Source organism: Trichosurus vulpecula, chromosome 2 (assembly GCF_011100635.1).
Source record: "Trichosurus vulpecula isolate mTriVul1 chromosome 2, mTriVul1.pri, whole genome shotgun sequence".
Classification (NCBI taxonomy): domain Eukaryota; kingdom Metazoa; phylum Chordata; class Mammalia; order Diprotodontia; family Phalangeridae; genus Trichosurus; species Trichosurus vulpecula.
In genome coordinates, this window is record NC_050574.1 from 178,873,077 (window position 1) to 178,892,970 (window position 19,894).

Here is a 19,894-nt window from a genome sequence, read left to right on the forward strand (position 1 = left end):
GGAAGTGGCCCCCATCATAATTAAGAAAGTTCTCCTTTCCCTGCTCTTTTAATGTTTAGATAGTATATCCATTTGAAGTTTATTGTGGCATAGAATATGTGATTTTGGTCTAAACCTATTTTCTTTAAGACTGGATGCCAATTTTCACAGTATATTTTGTCAAATAATGAGTTATACAACTAATAGGTGTGTTCTTAGGTTTGTTGAGTGCTACTTTACTACATTTGACTTCTAGGTCTTGTGTATCTAATCTTGTATTGATTCACTCTTCTATTTTTTAATCAGTTCTGAACAGTTTTGATGATGATACTGGCTTTTGTAGTATAGTATGAGATCCTGGCACCCTTCCTTTTCTTTTTGTTTTCAACATGTCCCTTGAGATTTTTGACCTTTACTTGAAATGAATTTTATTATTTTGTCTATAAAATAGTTGGTATGGCATTAATGTGTAAATTAATTTAGCTAGTATAGTAATTTTTATTATGTTGGCATGGTCAACCATGAGCAATTAACATTTCTTCAATTAAAGACATTTGTTCCTTCTCTATCTTATTGGTAATGTTCTGATTTTTGTGAGCTTATTTTAGACTTTTTTACTTTGCTGAATTTATTAATAGTTAATTTTTAAATTTACTCTAAATTTCTGTAAGCCAGTATGTCATCTATCAGTCTTGAAAATTTTGCTTCTTTGTATATTCTATCAATTATTTTATTTTTTGCTATTACAGTAGTTAGCATTTGTAGAACTGTATCAAATAATAGCAGTGAAAAATAAGTTTTCCTTAAGTGTAGATCTGATCATATGACTCTATTCCTCAACCAACATCAGGGGCTTCCTAATTTCTCTAGAATAAAACATAAACTCTCCTTAGCTTCCCAACTTACCTTTTCAAGGTCATTGCTTCCCTTCCTGAACTCTTGAATCTGTACCAGTTGGCTTACTACCTGCCCAGCATTCCTGGAATGAACTTCAACTCATATTCTCTTCCTTTCAGATGTGACTCAGCTACCATCTTCGTTATGAATACTTTACCCATCCTGCTGCCTGTTAGTATTAGTTCCCTTCTAGACTACCCAGTGTTTAATTTTTGTGCATGTGCATGTGTGAACTTACTGTTTATGATGTGTATATTTTTATATGTACTTGAACACGGGCCTATTTTAAGTACTCTTTTCTGCTTTTATCATTATGGTCTAGTCCTGTGCCTGAAAAAGAGTAGGAGCTTTTAAGTACTTGTTGATTGTTTGAAAATGGAACATTCTTGCTTTATTCTTTAAAAAAAAAGATACCTTTTGTTTTTATGTAAGTTATTTTTGGAAATACTCTCTTTGTCATGTAGTAAAGTTAGAGATTGTGGTGACTGACTTAAGACAGACAATAAGAAAAATGTCATTGACAATGTATGTGAAAGCTTTTGGAAGTCTATTACACATATTCCAAACTATTAAAAAAATGTTTTTAAATTGTGAATCAAAACACCAAAAGGGAGCATTTGTATATAGCTGAACATGAAAAGAAGATTCCCTATGAAACTAAATCTCCCATTTTAAATTATATGATAAATTCTACATGTTACTCTTAAAACTGTCCTGCTTGTTTCTTCTATCTTCTGAATTTGCTGTGGTTCTCTTCTGTGCATTTTTAAGTGTAAAAATGACCCTTTTTCCCATTAAACATTATTTTTGCTAAGCCCTTGATAACTCTCTCACACCATCCCTCTTCTCCCCATTAACTAAGAGAAACAGATGAAAAAAACCTCCATATAATAAATAAGCTTAGTCAAGCAGAATTAATTCATGTAGTGGCCATTTCCAAAAATGTATGTCTGCATCTTGTGCTGGTCACCTGTTGGAAGATGGGTAACATCCTTCATCATAGGTCCTCCAGACAATAAATGATTGGTCCTTGTCTTGATCAGAGTTCTTAGTCCTTTCTTTTGTTTTTCTTTAAAGTGTTCTTTGTATACATTTTCTCCTGGTCCTGTTCACTTCACTTTGCATTGCTGCATATTACCTGGGATTCTTTTGTCATAATATTACCTTACCTATACCTATACCCTGTGTTCCCTAATTGACTAAACCACAATCTAAGGCACTTCTTTATATTCTGTGGAGATATTTGCTTTTTTCCTCTTTTATCCCTTTTTTTTTTGGACTTGCCATCAGAAGCAAGAGAACTGTCTTGCTTGTGACTACTACCTCCCTACCTCTCCTTCTTAACACCTCCCCCTAGTCTCTCTCTTGGGTTGTTGTTTCTCTTTTGAATTGAATTTCTGCACCAAACTTTGTGTATGTGTGTATTTATTCCTCTTTTTCCATTTTGGGTTCATCTGATGTCTATTTACCACCCCCCCCATCTCCATGTTTGTATATTATCATGCACCCCAGTTGTGGAAAAAACAGCATATTCCATCCCCTTTTCTCCACTAGTATATTTTTGATTTTTATTCTTCCTTCTCCACACTTAAAATAGAACCAGTTCTCACCCTAAGATTTGTTTTTTCAAGAAATCACCTACTGAGTTTCTTGGTGGATTTCTTGATCAGTTTGTTTCCGTAAGAACTTAACGGTTTTACCTTGACCCAAGGTATGTGGAGAATGTGTGGCTTGACTTTCCTGAGAGATTAAGTCACCATCTTGCCCAAACTATAACAGCATTCTTTGTAGTATTAAAACACTGGAAAAAATGTGGGTGCCCATTTAACGGGAAAAAGTTGAACAAATTATGGTATATTAATGAAGTGGAGTATTGTGCTGTAAGGCAAAATAAATGTGAAACATGAAAAAATAGAAATAAATGCAGAATGAAGTAAGCAAAACATAATCAGTAGGCATTTATTTAAAATACCCATGTGCCAGGCACCGTGTTGGTCACTGAGAATATAAAGATAAAGAATGAAAGAAGCTCTTCTTTCAGAAAACTTACGTTCAAGCAGAGGATTGTGTATGTTCTATACTTAGGTGCTTTGGGGCACACACCTACAATAATTTAAATGAAAAATAAAAAAAAAAACTTGGAAGGGAAGTGAAATGCTGAATGATGATGACCCAATTGACCTGGAGATAAATGCAACTTTCGTCTTTGATGTAGAAAAATGTAAAGGAGGGCTAAAGGTGCACAATATTGCATCAAATATGGTCAGATTTTGTTGTGTCAATTAATTTTGCAGGGAGTTAGCACAATAAAGTAGAAAGAATATTTGACTATTCTAACTATTTCTGGTATTACTTTCAGTGTTTCAGCAATACTTTTTAATGATGATCTTTTTGCCGTTATTTTTAATACTTTAATTTTTTCTGAGTGGTAATTCTTGTGTTGATCAAGTTTGCTTTTTTTGGAATGTAAGGGTAAGGTCTTGCATTTTACACATTGTAAGTGATCAGTTAACAATGAATGAATACATTTATAGATGTTAACTCTTTATATTGGGGGAAATACACAGTTGTCTTAGATGCTTCTTATATTTAGATAATGGAACGTGTCTTGCACAGGATTACTTGAACCATCAAAGGCATTAAATAATAGATTTGTCCAAGTAAGCTGTTGCCAAGTACTTCATAGTTATGTAATTCTTTATCCAATTTAAAGTTTTAAGCTAAGGGAAACACTATTCTGTACCTTTGATACTTTATGATCTCTAAACATTTGAGTTGATTCAAGTTGTTTTGTATTCATTCTCCTTAAAGTTGATTCACATTTTTGTATGTATGAAATTAGATGTTTAGTATTTTGCTTCCATTCAAGAAATGCTTATGATGTACCAGTATGAACTATAGAGAATTTAATTTGGGGAAGTGAACTACAGTATTTGATTAGAATAAACAAACTCCTTACTTCCAGATACTATTTGATAATTAAAACTTTCTCCTTCTAAATGTTATGTTTCCTGCTTGAATTTTCTTTTACAGAAATGATAGCTTATACAAGTTTTAGCCAGTTTACACATCTGACAAGTAAAGAAACTAAGACACTGATTTTGCCTTAGAATACTCAGATGATGCTAAATAAGATACGTAGTTTTCCTTGCTTTGGGATTCCAGTGGAGATCAGAACTCAACATCTTGCATATATTTTATTTATAATTAAAATTTTGGGGGGGAGTATTAGTTGTATGGAGGAGGGAGAAAGATATAATTGAGGTGAATGAGTAGTAGGTTGTCGGAATTTTAAGACCTAATTAATAATTCCTCTAGTTTGGCTTTGGGCTATGTAAAGTTATGATTCTTTAAACATGATGGTGTTAGGTGATTTGGTGATTTAAAGACCTTTACTGATAGAATGTTTTTTAAGGTGAGTTTTTGTAGCTGAGCAGAATTGACATATTTGAAAGCCCTGTGTATTTCCCAAAATGTGAAGGGGCCTAACCATTGTCTTTAGTTTTTACCCTAGCCTATCCTCCTGTGATGACTATCCAAGATGATGTGAGACAATATGCAAAGTGCTTTGCAAATCTTAAAGTGTTAAATAAGTGCTTGCTGTTATTGTTAAAATGACCAGCAGGAAAATGCAGTCCTTGCAGTGAGCTTTTCATCAATGTTTTTCTCAACTTTGGATGGTTAGAATAGTGTCAGAATTTCTAATAAACTGCATTTAATTGAGGCTTTTTATTGTTCGTGACTTGATACAATTAGTATCATATGTAAACAGGGACATTTGAAGAATCTTTGTATCCCTGTGGAATCTTGTGTTTTAAACTCTTAGCGTCTAAATTGTCTTAGCATGTGTGGGAGACACTTAGTGGTGAATCTTGAAGGCCACATAAAACAAAAGTCACTGGAGCATAACCAGATCTTTTTTTTTATTTTAATTTTGGATAATAATATAATTATGAAAGATGTGAATCATGGTAGAAGATTGCAAAAACTGTTTTCTTTCTCTTATTTCCTCATGTGTGTATAGATAACTTTTAACAATTTTTTTAGTGATGAAAAAGATGTAATTTCTAAGGTTTTTTTTTTTTAAATCTAATTTTGATCCTTTTCGTTCTTTTGGAACCGTGGCTTCTTTGTCCTCAGCATAGATTCCATATGAATATATGTACTCGGGTCTACCTGTTCTTACGGGTCATACTATGACTGTTTCTTAGAAGAATATGTCTCTATAGAAATGGAGGTGTGCTGTTTCATATTTGCTTGTTCTTCCCAGTTTCACTTGCTTTTGCTTCCATCTGACTCAGACCAATCTACCTGCAGGCATATTTTCCCTTTCTCCTTTCCCCCTCCTGTTTAGACATGGCATTTGTTTTAAATCTTCTGCTATCCTTTCATGATGAAAAAAAGATGAGACTTGTATTGGAGATAGGCATTACCCCGGCTGCTTTCTGAGGTATGTTTTTTTTTTTTTGCATTGTTTAAACTTCTCTCAGAAATAGTGATATTTTGGAGCAAATAACTTGTTTACTCCAATTAGAGCACTTGTAAAATTTATATCTTTTCCTTAGACTTCTGATACTAATTTTGACCTTTACTCTTAACTAGTTGATTTTGAGTATACTGAGGCAGCGGATTCTGAAGTGACTGCTGTCTTAGTAATCAGTTTTCTGTTGTTATTCAGTCTTTGCCATTTTCCATGGGTTTTGAGGCTCTTAAGACATGCTGAAGCTTTTGAGGAGACTTAAGGTTTTGGTCTCTTTCATTTCTTGATCATAAACCAATTTCTCCATGTAATTGTTCATTGTGAACATTGATTCCAAGGTGAGATAACCAAGTATTTAATGATATAATATTATTAGTTGTCTTTGTATGATAAAACCGACTCTGTGATCTCCACTATTCATCCTTTTTAAGGGTAAACTATGAACTGTTATTGCTTCTAATTCCACTTGTTATCAACTTGAAGGTTAGACAAAGATTGTACGTTTTGTTTTCCAATGGTAAAGTTTGTTCATTTTAAATAAAAGTATTATTCTTTTTTCTGTTACTGTAAGGAAGCTGAAAGGGGACAGTTTAATGAATTCATATGACCAAAAAATTTCACTTAATGGCCAACCTTTTTTTGGTGAATCTGACTATATGTTTAGATAAGGTGATCTTACCTTTTCAAACAGTCTGTCAGGTTGTCTTGAAGATTTTCATGCTTGGTAGATAACTTGAAATATCTATTGCTCTGCTTATATAGCCTTTGAACACCCAGGGTCACTTACGTGCCATGAAGAGACATTGGAGCAGCATTTTTGTGAAGGATTGCTATAACAAAAATCAGCTTTATTATTGTTGATATATATGCAGCAGTTAAATCAGCAAACTGTTAGGTTAGTACCTGTGTGTCAGCAGATGTATTTAAGCCTTTTGATAGACTTTGCAGCATGGTACACTGGAAAGAGCATCTGGACTCAGATTCAGAAAATATTTAGTTGAGTCCTGGCTCTAATACCTGATAGCCTGGTGATCTTAGAAATCTCACTTACAGTTCTCTGAGACTCATTTCTCTTAATTATTCCTGACATGGGAATTATTAAACTTGTCTTGTTTACTTCACATAAAGAGTTATGTAAGTTTTATTATGCAAGAATGTACGAAACTGGTGGCAAATTTTAAAAATCAGTGTAGTATAACTGATGAATCAGTGGGTGGCAAACTTGCTTTCTTAATATTATCTGGGCAAATGATAGTGGGGAACTAAAATAATTGGTGAAAACCTAAATTAATTTGCAAGGCAGTAATACCTTTTTCTTTATGAATGAATTAATAATTGTCTTGCTCTGTCATTTTCATCTATTGAACAGTTTGCATCAGTGCCATCAAATAAACTGGAACTAATATCAAATGATCGCATTTTATTTCCAGTAGTGAAGCCTGTGAGTATAGTAATTGATTCCCAGTGGGTTGATCATGGCTTTTAAAGTAATTGTTGTAGTTGTGCAGAACCAATGAGGAAAAATTCAGGGTTTTTATACAGTTGCAAAACACCCAATGTGATCAGATGAAGCATTTCAGTTCTGTAAAGGAGGAGTTTCTGCTTTTATGAAACTTAGAGTATAGTTGATTTCTTAGCTCTTTTGCAAAAAAGTAGTTCAAGTACCGAATATGAAATCAAATCTAAAACTATACAACATTTTTATTATATAAATTATTTTTTATTCTGAACTTGAACACTAAATAGAATGGGCATTTGTATTATATAGTAGAATAGAAATTGAGAATTACACATGAAACTTAAGATCTCTATTCTGTACCTAGTTTTTCTTTTAGATATAAAAGATCCACCAATTGTTTTCGAAGCTGTTGTGTTTGGCATTCCTCCTGTTCTTTAAACTCGATTAACAAAAATCTTGGCATCCCTCTTTGTCTTCCCTCATCCACCCTCCCTTTCCTTTTCCTGTCCTGTCCTTCTTTTCTTCTGTATTCTCCTTCCTTCCTGCCCTCTTCCCCTTCCCCTGGAAAAAAAGAAAAAGCCCTTGTAACAAATAAAAATAATTAAGCAAAATAATAGAATTAATAGAACATTAGAGTTACAAGCAGGAACTTGGATGATCAATACATAGAAAACAGATCATTAGCAGTAAAGTGGCAAATGATGTCTTATGGCAAATACTGCCAAAGTTTTTACCACTCTTCAATTTTTAATATCGTATCATATCTGTTATTTGAAATAAGCATTAATATCTTCAAGTACATGAACATTACTTTTGGAATGCTATTTTTGTTTCATCTTAATTTTTTATCCGTGACCTGTTGTCTTTTAAACGTTGGGTCAGTGTTGAAAAACATGATTTTATATCACGTTGGCTCTGCGTAGTTAAAAAGGTGTCATTAAAAGTAACATGAATGCCACCAAACACTTTCTAAACCTGTGGAGAATTGTGAAGTCAAACATGATGATATGGTATTGTGGCTCCAGGAAGTTTAAAAATCATGGTCTTATATCAATACTAGTAATAGTTATAATGTGTGCAAATAAAATATTTCTAAAATTAGAAAATTGTATCTAAGGAATAGTGGGATGAAGTGGTACTTGATCTTCTTTGCTTTTGTATATGATATCTAAATTAGAACTTTGGATATCAGGAGACTTAATACTTTCTAGTGAATGTTAACTAGGGAAAGAAGGGAAGACTCAGAATGATAGCATATTCGATGTGGATAGGTTAACTTCATAGTGAAAATCACAGTTCATTTACTCTTCATCCAGAAGGATCTTGCCTATGTCCTTTCATAAATCAAACACCCTGTATTGTACATCAGCATTTAAAAAATATGCTTGCTGAATGTGAATCCTCCACACAGGGGAATCCACTTAGCATGTTGAGAACCTTTCACATCTGTTGGCATAGAAATGGCCTACTCACACCCACATGTGCATTTATTTTCATTGTCTTTTGGGTTTTCTACAACTTTAATTCTTTGAAAACTGTGGTATTCCAAGGTATACAGCTGTGCTGAATCACTGGAAGATGAGCCTTTGCTTTGGGGAGGATCTTGGTGCAATGCCTTTTCCCTAAATGAAAATCTAGTCCTCCCTCCTAGTCAATTTTGGTCCCATTTAATTGTGCAGTTGAAGTGTCTCTCTAGGTTTTATGTGAACTGATGGGCCAGCTCTATGGCCTGTAATCTTTTAGTCCGAACAGCAAGACTGTCATCCACCTAATCTTTCTTGTATGGTTAGGGCACAGTATTATATGTGGTTCTGTGTGTTTGATGCATTCAGCATAGTATCATCTACAATCAGCAACATCTGGAAGACTTCAGTATTTATGGGGAATACTTGTCTGGTAGGGCCTCTGTACTGAATAGTCTAAATGATAGTGGCAAACATCTTTGGCAAGGATATGGCTCTTTCTATTATAACTAGCTTGTGATACAAATAATCAGAATATTATTGAATCTTTGGTGGAATCTTGTTGTAAGGTTTTTGCCATATGTGATTACTTTGTTGGTGAGGAACCTTTAAAAGGTGGCATTTTGCTTTACTCCCAGAATGAAATGCTTTTTTATGGTTGATAGTTAAACAGTGCTATCTTACATTCCCCATTATAAGATGTTTGCTAAAGCTGTTAGCTTGCCTGTCTATCATTCTCATGCTTTCATCAACAGTGTCCTTAAAATATGTGTAGAATATTCTCAAAGGGATTTTGTAGACACAGGAAAGTCTGACTTGCATTTTTTTTGAGGGTCAGTAATTAAGGCCAATGGTTTTTTCCAAATAATTTAGCAATTTATTATCTTCAGGTAGCTTAAAAATTGTTATCAGAATTATCACTTTTATATAGACTTAATTTTCTGCAGTTGATCTTCCTGTCTTCCTTTTTAACACATGGGGGATTGGGCAGTGATGACTACCATGTCCAGCTACAGTGGCTTAGCTATCATTGATGATGAAATAAGTTTGTTACAGAAATGTTGATAGCTTTCCCTCTTTGCCCTTGTTTTCCTCCTTAGAATTATATATTTTTCAATGTGCTTGGAATCCTCTCTCTTACTTGGTCCTTTTACCAAGCTCTTACTCTTTTTGCTGTTTTATGAGATAGTGCTATTTAAAATCTTTATCCCTCTAATCTTTAAGATTTCCTTCCTTCCTTCCTTCCTTAAGATGTCAAGTGTTTATTGGCTAACTTTTTTAGTCATCGCAGTGATTGATTCTAAGCTTAGTTTTTTGTGTTCTATTTCCCACGTTTCTACGTCAGTAGTTATTTAAATAGGTTGGGTTCCAGCTCTTTTAATTGTATGCCATAGTTACTTATTTAAAATTTTGTATTGCTATGTTTGTTTTTTATCATCTTTATTTCCTACTATATCTCTTCTCCATGCCCACACGTGCCTAACAACAAAGAATATAAAGGGGAAAAATATTTTCAGTAAAATTAAACATGTCAATATCCATAGTGATCTCATATGTATTTTGCAAAGAAGAGAAGGAGACACCATCTCATTTTTTCTTGGGGAGAAGGGGTTGTTTGGACATGTTAATTTTTGGCAGCATTCAGTTTTGATCATTTTGTCCATTTACATTGTTGTCTTGTATTCACAATGATTTTTCCTTAACTTTGCATTAATTCCTGCAAGTCTTTCTGTGCTTCTCTGTGTTAATGATATTCAGTATAGTAATTCCCTTACCTTTGTTACGTTAATTTTGTTTTTGCAAAAGCTTTTCAATTTCATGTAATTGAAATGATCTTATTGTTAAAAATTAACACCAATCCTCTGTTTCCATCCTCCAATCCCCCCCCGCCCCAAGCTGTGAAAGACATACGTATACTTTTTTTTACCCTCTTAAAAGAGATAAAGAAAATAAAAACTCGAAGAGGATATTCAGTGCCTCATGGCTGGGCGATGCCAAAATAATGAAAATGACAATACTATGAAATTAATTTCTATATTTTCATGCTTTACAAACCAAGGTACCAGAACAATTCTTTATATAGCTAGACAAAATTTTAACACTTTGGAGAAACAAAAAGTCTAGAACAGGAGCTAAGAACATTAACACGTGGGGGAGTTCAGTGGTGATGACTACAGTGGTACTTGGATAACCTGTGGCCTTGAGGTCACATGTGGCCCTCTAGGTCCTCAAGTGCAGCCCTTTCACTGAATCCAAACTTCATAGAACAAATCACAGGTTCCCCATTCCTGGTCTAGAACATCAGGGGAATTAATGAAAATATTTGAGAAGATCACTCTAGACCCTAGTAATCATCAAAACTATTTGGTAATTTAACTATTTAGGAAAAAAAGTAGATCAATTGGACAGACTAGACAAAGAAGAATTAGGGATAATTTAACCCAATCCAATGTTAAATACATGAGAAAATCTAAAGTAGGAAAAAAGTGTTTGATAAGAATTATTAAGAAAAACTGTTAAGCAGTCTGGCAGACTGACCAATGTCTTCTTATACTATGTAGTACAATTAGTATGCATTTACTGAAGTAGTTTTGAAAATTAAAAAGTGAAATTCATTGACTTTTAGTGATCTGACAGAATGAAGTCTATTTAGTCCTATTAGGGGGCTTTGTTGTTGTTAGTCATTTCTATCACATCCGACTTTTTGTGGCCCTATTTGGGGTTTTCTTTGCAAAGATACTGGCGTGGCCTTCTCCAGCTCATTTTACAGATGAGGAAACTGAGGCAAAGAGGGTTAAGTGAATTGCCTGGGGTCAAAGAGCTAGTAGGTACGTGTCTGAGGCCAGATTTGAACTCAGGAAGATGAGTCATCCTGACTCCAGGACCAGCACTAGATCCACTGTGCCACCCAGCTGCCTCTAGACTTCGCTAATAGGAAATATTTGTTTGAAGAAAGTGGTATTTTTAAAAGCAGGAAATATATTCATTTTCTTTTTTAAAAACTAATTTTTTTCTGAACTTGAAAATTTACATTTCCATAAAATGTAGAGAAGTAAAAGAGGTTTGAATCTAAAACTGTGAATCTCCCGTGACGTGCTTTTCTTTAAAAATACAGGATAAATTCAATGTATAACTTAGAACTGCCCTGCTTATCTGTGATCCTCTGGGTTTCTGTTCTTTTCTTTGCATTTTTGAAACATGATTCATTGTCTTTTCTTTTACTTTATTTTTGGCTACACAATTGTGAAGGTTAAAACAATGAATGTATAAGTATATGTATGTGCCTGTCCATATAAGGCTGCATGCCTATGTGTATACACATATCTGATGAGATCTGATGAGTTTGCTAAGAGAAAATATAGGAGAAGAGAAGGGGGCAGAACTTTGTACACCCGACATGTACCTGTACATATAGGGCAGTACATAATGTGAATGTCAAGAAAGCAAAGGAGATTGAGAAGGATTAATTTGATAGAACTAGGACAGCATTTTGTCAGAAAAGAACCCAGAGAAGAGAGAGAATATCCAGGAAAAGAAGGTAATCTGCAGTGTCAAAGTGCAGTAGACAAGTTGAGAAAGGGTTAGGACTGAGAAAAGATCATTAGATTTGGTAATTAAGAGATTGTTCATAACTTTGTAGAGGTAGTTTCTGTTGATTGATGAGGTAGAAAGCCAGATTGAAAAGGGTTGTGATAGTGAGAGGAGAGCAAGTGGAGGCAGCAAGTGTAGAGTCTTTCCAAGGAGTCTTGACTAGGAATGGAGAAGAGAGAGAAGAAGCTAACTTGAGGGAATGGTAGGGTCTTTTGTGAAGTTTTCATTTTTTTTTTTTTTTTAAGGATGGAGGAGATGAGCATATTTGAAAGAAACAGGGAAAGGTTGAAGATTTGAGAAGGAAGAGGATTGAAGATCCAATCTGCTTAGGAAAGATGAGAGGGGATTGGATCAAGTGCACATATTTTTCAAATTGATCATAGTACACAGAATGGGGTTACCTGTCAGAGACTAAGGGAAAAGAATAGTGTGTGGGAGATGATTTCAAGGGGTTTTGAGATAAAAAGAGAATGAGTTCACTGACTTGATGTTTCATTGATTAGTTGTATCCAACTCTTTGTTGACCCCATTTTGGATTTTTTTTGGCAGAGATACTGGAATGGTTTGCCATTTTCTTCTCCAGTTCATTTTACAAATGAAGAAACAGAGGTAAACAGGATTAAGTGACTTGCTCAGGGTAACACAGCTACTAAGTGTCTGAGGGCACATTTGAACTCGGGTCTTCCTGATTCCAGACTTGGCACTCTATGCACTTTGCCACCTGGCTGCTTGAGCTCTTGGACATTGAATGGCCAAACCATATATAACAATGTAGAAGACAAAGGTCCTCAGCTGGGGCAGGGGGGAGTTGTAAGGGGATTGAGAAGGGAAGAGGAGGTTTTAGAATAGATTTTTGTGGAGAGTGAGGTATGGAATCAATTACAGAGGAGTAAAAGGATTGCCTTACTGTAGTGAGGGCCCAATTGAAGTTTGGTTACATGATTTGTAGTGAACCCACTCAGCACAGTTATAGGAAATAGGAGGAGTCACAGCTGAGGTTTGGTAAGAGAGGAGTAGAAATAAAATAAGGGGGTAAGAGATTCAAGAGCAGGGGACAATGTAGAATTGAAATGGTTAACTATTGGGAGATTGGAGACATAAGAAAGTGAAGTCAGATCAGGATCAGTGGCCTGAGAAAATACTGAGCGGTAGATTGGATATATATTTCTATGAGGTAGAAGGATAGGTGTAGGAGGGAGATGTGGAACACTAACAACAGTGTGGCTAGCAGCTGCTGTAGGGGTGTAAGACCCAACAAGACCAACAACAAGAGCTGCCAGCACAGGTTCTTTGGTCAGGTTTTCTAAGGAAAGCAACTTTAAGGGGTTAACAGTCTCACTTTAATCCAACATATACATATATATGTGTATGTATATGTATGTGTATGTGTATGTATGTATATATATATATATATATATATATATACACACACATACACACACACACACACACACACACACACACACACATATCATTCACTTATTTCAGGGGAAAAAGCCAGCACCCTGAACTCCAGAGGAAATACAAATAAATAGAAATTACAGACAGAAAATATCAACAGATCAAATAACACAGTTCAACAGACAGGCTTTGTCTAATTAAGATATCACATACGTAGTTACGAAAAAGAGAAGCACCAACATCTGGGATGGGGGGTGGGAGTTCCGTGGCTACCCAGAATCTCCACACCAGCATTCTTCCAGTGAGTGAGAGCCCCTGTTCAGGCCCAAAGGCTTCATACCTAATCAGCAAAAGGGTGTGAGTCTGAGGCTTAGTACCTAGTTAGCAAAAGGATGTGGGCCTGGGGCTTAGCACCTAGCAAGACTTAATCAAAGGCACTTGATTACTTTAGCATTCTAAAAGAGAAAACAGTAAAAAAAAAAAAAAAAAAAAAAGGTCCCACCTTAATTACCTATACAAACACAGAGATCAGTGGAATGATACAAAGTTATGTTTAGATAGAAGAATATCAAGTAGTTAGGGAATTGCTACACTTGTGAATAATGACCAGGGTGCAATGAGGTAGAGTGAAAGAATAGGCCATGGAACTTAAAAGAGGTTAAAGAAATAGGAAAATAGAGAATTTAATGGAGCATCTACATGGATGTTAAAGTCTCTCAGTTGTAAGGGCACAAGTTGGGGAGCAGAGGATGATGGTGAACCTGATGCTGAGCTTGGGAAAAGAGAAGATGAACTGAGGATCTCAGTATACTCTCAACTACCAAAATCTTAATTGGGCGGAAAATGTTAAAGAGATGGACTTCAAAGGAGGAAAGGTTACAGAGTGAATAAGGTAAAGGGAGAGTCTGGAAGTGATGGTGAGGAGCAAGGAATATTCTGGGGATTGAGATACTAACTTCCTGATAGCTTATATAGATTTTAATATACCTCTCCCTTTCCCGAAATAAATACAGAAAGGAAGCAGAAACCCAACCCTGACTGTTGATGACTCTCCATTATTGGCAGAATAATGGCCAAGCCTCTTAGATTGGCGTTTGATGTCCTTTATAGCCTGCTTCCAAACCTAACTTTTCAGTTTGACTGCCCTGTTTTCCTTTATATAAGAACCGTATCCTCAAGTTGAGCCAGACTACTTCCTGAAGAGGGCCTAGTGTTCCCCTTCCTCTGTGCCTGGAAAGCCTTCACCTGTAGCACTTGGTTTGAAACACCTATCCAGTCTTCACGGCCCAGCTCTCTCAGTGAATCCACAAAGCATAATCTAAATCTCTACTGTATACCAGGTAATGTGCTCAGTGTTGACAATATAAAGACAGAAAATGACAGAGACAGCCTAAATAAGCATACTCGAATAAAATATAATCTCTCATAGACCTTTCTATTTCTAACTTTTCCATCTCCTTAATATTTTTGTCCTCTGAATTTTCATAGCTTGTTGGGTCAAAATCTCAACTCCTTTACTACTTTGTAAACTCCTTGTAAATTATTCCTACTTCAGCTGCTCCTTTGAATGATGAAAAGTGAAAGTTAGGAAAAAAAACAATTTTAGCTTCTAACCCTTACCAACATCTGCTCTAAAAACACTGCTTCTTAAAAATAGATTTTTTTTAATTGAGGTTTTTTGGTTTTTCTTTGGCTTAGATTTCCTTCTATACCCCTATCCTTCCTACCTCATTCCTCCCAGGGAACCACCCCTTAGGGTGTTGTTTTTAGAACTTTTTAGAAATTTTTAGAAGAAGAGAATAAAGAGAAAAAAATTCATCAAATTCATTTGTATGTGGAAAAAAATCTGACATTACATTCTTTGTTCTAAACCCACCTCCACAGATGAGTTAGGCAGGGGAGGAGGGTATGTTTGTGGCTTCTTATATCTTTTCTTTGTCATTCAAGCTTAATTATTATAATTTCAAAATATTAATATCCTTTTTAAAAAAACATTTTGTTTGATACCTTTCGTTATTACGTTAAGGAGCAAAATGCATAAATGTCAGGTCTGTAACCCTTTTCCCAAAGTGATTGGGCAACTTGATAACAGATGAAGAAGGTCATTTAGCATCAGAAAACCAGATCATTCTCAGCCATCTTGTCAGATACTCTGACACTGTCTTTCTCCCCACCCTTGCTCCCCACCTAGAAGCTGTGCTCTTCTCAACATGTCCTGTGAGCTGATTGACCATTATTGATCATAGGACATCCTCTTATCAGCTAAGATACACTTTTCCTAAATTAATTTCAGCTAAAACTTTTGCATGCATGGAATTGAAGAATGATTATCGTGATTTAGTAAGTTTAGTTATCTATATATTTTTTCTGTTTGGATTTATGTAACTTTGTGAAATAATCTTACTTGACACTGCCAACCATTAACACCCAGCATTGAGTTTTTGTTTAAAAAATTTTCCCAATGGGGTATATGATCAAAAAAATTTGGAGACTATTTATATATAGCAATGGTTCTCACTGAGTGGTTTGTGAATCCCTTGGAGGTTCTTGAAGATGATCCAAATATATTATTAAATATATTAATGGCACCATAAGGAATTAATAATTGTCCAGTCATGTTTCAGATGTTTTTCCTCTGTGATAAAAGGTGTGCATGTTTGAAGCATTATTGAAGTAAATTTTAATTTGGACCTTTTCCGGGCAAAAGTTATCATTGTAGGTATTGTAAATATGTAATAAATATAAAAGACTGTTAGGAGTAGCATATTAAATTAGGGTTGGGGGCGGAGTTTCATAACACATGTTATTGTTGATGTTCAAAGTAGTTTGTGGAACAAAAAATGTTGTGATCCTCCGTAATAGAGGAGAGAGGGAGCTAGCTCTCCTCAAAGACCTTGGCTTATGTCCTGTTCTGCAGTGTCTGTGGAACCCTGGGGAAGTTGTACTCTCTTGAGTCCCAAGCTATTTCCTAAGGTTCCAGAACGGTTGCTTATTTGCATTCATTTTAAAAATTTTTTTTAAATTTTGCTTATTTGCATTCATAAATTACCCACTTTCTTTCTACCAGTGAAATTGCAGGCCTAGGTTTTTCACTGTTACAGGAAGCTTAATATTTGATACAGTGAATACCTCTTAATCATGTTTATGTTGAATGCTATAAGTCACATACTTTATGTGCATTCTTCTTTTTTCTTTTTGGAGGGGGGAAGGCAGGGCAATTGGGGTTAAGTGACTTGCCCAAGGTCACGTAGCTAGTAAGTGTGTCAAGTGTCTGAGGCCAAATTTGAACTCAGGTCTTCCAGACTCCAGGGTTGGTGCTCTACTCACTGCGCCACCTAGCTAAATTGGGCCACCTAGCCCAATTTATGTGCATTCTTGGAAAAAAAACCAAGGATTTAATTTTGTTAAGTGCAGTCTTGATTTTTTTTTTTTTTACACAAATGCAATATGTTGTTAGACCGGGTTAATAGAAAAATTCATTTAAAAAAATTACCGACTTTTTGTTGCTTATGACTTACGACTTTGTAAAATGAATTTGTCTTGATAGATTTTTGCTAAATCTTTTATTGTAGAAAGTTATATAAAATTACATGAATAGTGAATTGGTTGACTTAATAGTTTAGTCTGTTTATGTCTTTTGTAATCATTGGTTTTTAAGAACACAGACACTATTTTAATTGTTTATTTAGTGTACAAATGAATGTTTAGAATTTGAAGATGGGAGATACAAATTCAGATGGCCAGAAATTGATATTCAGGGTAAGGAGAAGCATATTGGGGGAAGCAGAAAAATATAGTTGAAAAGTGTTTGCAGTACCACAAAAGTTGGGAGTGAGTGTCATATGTACAGGTCATCTCATCTTCCTGACTACATTAAATAAAAGTAATTGGACCTCTTGATTCTGGATGCTTTATCTTCTAAGATTATTTTTTAAATTAAAAATAAAATAATTTTAAAAAATCAAATTTGACCTCACATTTTTACTAGCTGTGTGACCCTGAGCACAGGATCTCAGTTTGCCTCAGTTTCTCTAAATGTGAAATAGGGATAATCATAGCACTTACCTCACAGGGTTAGTACTCATTCCTTTTCCTTAGTAAGTAGTGGCTTATCTGAGCCTTTAGAAGTTAGGATTTATTTTTTTTTTAATTTTTTAAAATTTATTTATTTATTTGATGTATTTAGTTTTCAGCATTGATTTTCAGAAGTTTGAATTATGAAATTTCTCCCCATTTCTACCCTCCCGCCCACTCCAAGATGGCATATATTCTAGTTACCCTGTTCCCCAGTCTGCCTTCCCTTCTGTCACCCCACTCCCCTCCCATCCCCTTTTCCCTTAATTTCTTGTAGGGCAAGATAGATTTCTATGCCCCATTGCCTGTGTATCTTATTTCCTAGTTGCATGCAAAAATTTTTTTTTTTTTGGAACATCTGTTTTTAAAACTTTGAGTTCCAAATTCTCTCCCCTCTTCCCTCCCCACCCACGCTCCCTAAGAATGCAAGCAATTCAACATAGGCCACATATGTATCATTGTGTAAAAACTTTCCACCAATACTGAAGTTGTGAAAGACTAACTATATTTTGCTCCTTCCTAACCTATCCTCCTTTATCGAATTTTTTCCCTTGACTCTGTCCCTTTTTGAAAGTGTTTGTTTTTGATTACCTCCTCCCCCTATCTGCCCTCCCTTCTATCATTTCCCCCTTTTTTGTCTTCTTCCTCCTTCTATCCTGTGCGGTAAGATACCCAACTATACACGTGCGCGCACACACACACACACACACACACACACACACGCACACGCACACACATATACATATATGTATATTCCCTTCAGCTACTCTAATACTGAGGTCTCATGAATTATGCACATCATCTTTCCATGTAGGAATGTAAACAAAACAGTTCAACTTTAGTAAGTCCCTTGTGATTTCTCTTTCTTGTTTACCTTTTCATGCTTCTCTTGATTCTTGTGTTTGAAAGTCAAATTTTCTATTCAGCTCTTGTCTTTTCATTGAGAAAGCTTGAAAGTCCTCTGTTTTACTGAAAGTTCTTATTTTGCCTTGGAGCATGATACTCAGTTTTGTTGGGTAGGTGATTCTTGGTTTTAATCCTAGCTCCATTGACCTGGAATATCATATTAATGTAAAAGCTGCTACATCTTGTGTTATCCTGATTGTGTTTCCACAATACTCAAATTGTTTCTTTCTGGCTCCTTGCAGTATTTTCTCCTTGATCTGGAAGCTCTGGCATTTGGCTGCAATATTCCTAGGAATTTTCTTTTTGGTATCTTTTTCAAGAGGCTATCGGTGGATTCTTTCAATTTCTATTTTACCCTCTGGTTCTAGAATATCAGGGCAGTTTTCCTTGATAATTTCTTGAAAGATGATATCTAGGCTCTTTTTGATCATGGCTTTCAGGTAGTCCAATAATTCTCTCCTGGATCTATTTTCCAGGTCAGTGGTTTTTCCAATGAGATATTTCACGTTGTCTTCCACTTTTTCACTCCTTTGGTTCTATTTTATAATATCTTGATTTCTCATAAAGTCAGTAGCCTCCACTTGCTCCAATCTAATTTTTAAGGTGGTATTTTCTTCAGTGTTCTTTTGGACCTCCTTTTCCATTTGGGTAATTCTGCCTTTCAAGGAATTCTTCTCCTCATTGGCTTTTTGGAGCTCTTTTGCTATTTGAGTTAGTCTATTTGTTAAGGTGTTGTTTTCTTCAGTATTTTTTTGTATCTCCTTTAGCAAGTCATTGACTTGTTTTTCATGATTTTCTCACATCACTCTCATTTCTCTTCCCAATTTTTCCTCTGCTTCTCTAACTTGCTTTTCCAAATCCTTTTTGAGCTCTTCCATGGCCTGAGACCAGTTCATGTTTTTCTTGAAGGCTTTTGATGTAGGCTCTTTGACTTTGTTGCCTTCTTCTGGCTGTATGTTTTGGTCTTCTTTGTCACCAAAGAAAGATTCCAAAGTCTGAGACTGAATCTGAGTGCATTTTCTTTGCCTGGCCATGGTCCCAGCCAACTACTTGACCCTTGATTTGGGGTATGACTGCTTGTAGAGTAGAGAGTACTTTGTTCCAAGCTTGAGGGGATGCACTGTTGTTTTCAGAGCTATTTCTATACAGCCAGCTCTGCTACACCAGCACTCCTCCCCCAAGAACCACCAGCTCAGACAGGACTCAGATCTTAAGCAGGCTCTGCACTCCTGCTCTGATCTGCCACTTAATTCCTCCCACCAGGTGGGCCTGGTGCTGGAAGCAACTGCAGCTGTAGTTTTGTAGCCCCCCCTCCCCCAAACCATGAACTCATTTCACTCTGTCCCCCACAGCTTTTCCCACTAACCTTCTATGTTGTCTTTGGTGTTTGTGGGTTGAGAAGTCTGGTAACTGCCACAGCTTGCTGATTCAGGGTGCTAGGGCTTGTTCTGCCTGGCTCCTGGTCGGTCCTGCCGCCACCCAAGCTGGGCTCTGCTGCACTCCCAGCTCTGTGCACATTAGACCTTACCCAGTGACCGTCTGGGCTGTCCTGGGCTGGAGCCTTTCTTCCCTCTGCTATTTTGTGGGTTCTGCAGTTCTTTTCTGTTGTCTTTAGTGTTTGTGGCTTGAGAGGTCTGGTAACTG

At 35.8% G+C, this 19,894-nt stretch overlaps 1 protein-coding gene across 2 annotated transcripts in view; it reads left to right on the top strand.

Annotated features, from left to right (window-relative positions):
• The window catches only part of ZMYM2 (zinc finger MYM-type containing 2), a 94,475-nt gene that overhangs the window by 14,422 nt on the left and 60,159 nt on the right, over positions 1–19,894 (top strand). The gene's annotated exons all lie outside the window — the stretch shown is intronic.